This window comes from Diuraphis noxia, unplaced genomic scaffold (genome assembly GCF_037042655.1).
Source record: "Diuraphis noxia isolate RWA-SAM2 unplaced genomic scaffold, SU_Dnox_SAM2 contig0001, whole genome shotgun sequence".
Classification (NCBI taxonomy): domain Eukaryota; kingdom Metazoa; phylum Arthropoda; class Insecta; order Hemiptera; family Aphididae; genus Diuraphis; species Diuraphis noxia.
Window position 1 is genome coordinate 76635741 of NW_028301711.1, and position 3752 is coordinate 76639492.

A 3752-nucleotide genomic window follows, 5' to 3' on the forward strand; every position below is an offset into this window, starting at 1 on the left:
AGGCAGCCTTCGGTTTTTAATTTTTTTGACAATGTTCCGGGAGGTGGTCTAGCGATTCGATAGTATATTCGGAAAGCCAGGAAAATTTTCTACAAGTTAAATATGAATCTAGAGTGCACACGGGTTTAGGTTACACAGCAAGTAGCTCGGGAACGGCCAGTGGACTGTATTTCAGACGATCAATCGGTACAGGCGGCCATCGGTTTATAATTTTTTTGAAAATGTTCCGGGAGGTGGCGAAGCGATTCGATAGTATATTCGGAAAGCCAGGAAAATTTTCTACAAGTTAAATATGAATCTAGAGTGCACACGGGTTTAGGTTACACAGCAAGTAGCGCGGGAACGGCCAGTGGACTGTATTTCAGACGATCGATCGGTACAGGCGGCCTTCGGTTTTTAATTTTTTTGACAATGTTCCGGGAGGTGGTCTAGCGATTCGATAGTATATTCGGAAAGCCAGGAAAATTTTCTACAAGTTAAATATGAATCTAGAGTGAACACGGGTTTAGGTTACACAGCAAGTAGCTCGGGAACGGCCAGTGGACCGTATTTCAGACGATCGATCGGTACAGACGGCCTTCGGTTTTTAATTTTTTTGAAAATGTTCCGGAAGGTGGTCTAGCGATTCGATAGTATATTCGGAAAGCCAGGAAAATTTTCTACAAGTTAAATATGAATCTAGAGTTCACACGGGTTTAGGTTGAACAGCAATAAGCGCGGGAAAGGCCAGTGGACTGTATTTCAGACGATCGATCGGTACAGGCGGCCTTCGGTTTTTAATTTTTTTGACAATGTTCCGGGAGGTGGCGAAGCGATTAGATAGTATATTCGGAAAGCCACGAAAATTCTCTACAAGTTAAATATGAATCTAGAGTGCACACGGGTTTAGGTTACACAGCAAGTAGCGCGGGAACGGCCAGTGAACCGTATTTCAGACGATCAATTGGTACAGGCGGCCTTCGGTTTTTAATTTTTTTTTAAACTTTTCGGGAAATAGCGAAGCGATTCGATAGTATATTCGGAAAGCCAGGAAAATTTTCTACAAGTTAAATATGAATCTAGAGTGCACACGGGTTTAGGTTACACAGCAAGTAGCGCGGGAACGGCCAGTGGACTGTATTTCAGACGATCAATCGGTAAAGACGGCCATCGGTTTATAATTTTTTTGAAAATGTTCCGGGAGTTGGCGAAGCGATTCGATAGTATATTCGGAAAGCCAGGAAAATTTTCTACAAGTTAAATATGAATCTAGAGTGCACACGGGTTTAGGTTACACAGCAAGTAGCGCGGGAACGGCCAGTGGACTGTATTTCAGACGATCGATCGGTACAGGCGGCCTTCGGTTTTTAATTTTTTTGACAATGTTCCGGGAGGTGGTCTAGCGATTCGATAGTATATTCGGAAAGCCAGGAAAATTCTCTACAAGTTAAATATGAATCTAGAGTCCACACGGGTTTAGGTTGAACAGCAATAAGCGCGGGAAAGGCCAGTGGACTGTATTTCAGACGATCGATCGGTACAGGCGGCCTTCGGTTTTTAATTTTTTTGACAATGTTCCGGGAGGTGGCGAAGCGATTAGATAGTATATTCGGAAAGCCAGGAAAATTCTCTACAAGTTAAATATGAATCTAGAGTGCACACGGGTTTAGGTTACACAGCAAGTAGCGCGGGAACGGCCAGTGAACCGTATTTCAGACGATCAATTGGTACAGGCGGCCTTCGGTTTTTAATTTTTTTTTTAACTTTTCGGGAAATAGCGAAGCGATTCGATAGTATATTCGGAAAGCCAGGAAAATTTTCTACAAGTTAAATATGAATCTAGAGTGCACACGGGTTTAGGTTACACAGCAAGTAGCTCGGGAACGGCCAGTGGACTGTATTTCAGACGATCAATCGGTACAGGCGGCCATCGGTTTATAATTTTTTTGAAAATGTTCCGGGAGGTGGCGAAGCGATTCGATAGTATATTCGGAAAGCCAGGAAAATTTTCTACAAGTTAAATATGAATCTAGAGTGCACACGGGTTTAGGTTACACAGCAAGTAGCGCGGGAACGGCCAGTGGACTGTATTTCAGACGATCGATCGGTACAGGCGGCCTTCGGTTTTTAATTTTTTTGACAATGTTCCGGGAGGTGGTCTAGCGATTCGATAGTATATTCGGAAAGCCAGGAAAATTTGCTACAAGTTAAATATGAATCTAGAGTGAACACGGGTTTAGGTTACACAGCAAGTAGCTCGGGAACGGCCAGTGGACCGTATTTCAGACGATCGATCGGTACAGACGGCCTTCGGTTTTTAATTTTTTTGAAAATGTTCCGGAAGGTGGTCTAGCGATTCGATAGTATATTCGGAAAGCCAGGAAAATTCTCTAAGGGTTAAATATGAATCTAGATTGCACACGGGTTTAGGTTACACAGCAAGTAGCGCGGGAACGGCCAGTGAACCGTATTTCAGACGATCAATTGGTACAGGCGGCCTTCGGTTTTTAATTTTTTTTTAAACTTTTCGGGAAATAGCGAAGCGATTCGATAGTATATTCGGAAAGCCAGGAAAATTTTCTACAAGTTAAATATGAATCTAGAGTGCACACGGGTTTAGGTTACACAGCAAGTAGCGCGGGAACGGCCAGTGGACTGTATTTCAGACGATCGATCGGTACAGGCGGCCTTCGGTTTTTAATTTTTTTGACAATGTTCCGGGAGGTGGTCTAGCGATTCGATAGTATATTCGGAAAGCCAGGAAAATTCTCTACAAGTTAAATATGAATCTAGAGTCCACACGGGTTTAGGTTGAACAGCAATAAGCGCGGGAAAGGCCAGTGGACTGTATTTCAGACGATCGATCGGTACAGGCGGCCTTCGGTTTTTAATTTTTTTGACAATGTTCCGGGAGGTGGCGAAGCGATTAGATAGTATATTCGGAAAGCCAGGAAAATTCTCTACAAGTTAAATATGAATCTAGAGTGCACACGGGTTTAGGTTACACAGCAAGTAGCGCGGGAACGGCCAGTGAACCGTATTTCAGACGATCAGTTGGTACAGGCGGCCTTCGGTTTTTAATTTTTTTTTTAACTTTTCGGGAAATAGCGAAGCGATTCGATAGTATATTCGGAAAGCCAGGAAAATTTTCTACAAGTTAAATATGAATCTAGAGTGCACACGGGTTTAGGTTACACAGCAAGTAGCTCGGGAACGGCCAGTGGACTGTATTTCAGACGATCAATCGGTACAGGCGGCCATCGGTTTATAATTTTTTTGAAAATGTTCCGGGAGGTGGCGAAGCGATTCGATAGTATATTCGGAAAGCCAGGAAAATTTTCTACAAGTTAAATATGAATCTAGAGTGCACACGGGTTTAGGTTACACAGCAAGTAGCGCGGGAACGGCCAGTGGACTGTATTTCAGACGATCGATCGGTACAGGCGGCCTTCGGTTTTTAATTTTTTTGACAATGTTCCGGGAGGTGGTCTAGCGATTCGATAGTATATTCGGAAAGCCAGGAAAATTTTCTACAAGTTAAATATGAATCTAGAGTGAACACGGGTTTAGGTTACACAGCAAGTAGCTCGGGAACGGCCAGTGGACCGTATTTCAGACGATCGATCGGTACAGACGGCCTTCGGTTTTTAATTTTTTTGAAAATGTTCCGGAAGGTGGTCTAGCGATTCGATAGTATATTCGGAAAGCCAGGAAAATTCTCTAAGGGTTAAATATGAATCTAGATTGCACACGGGTTTAGGTTACACAGCAAG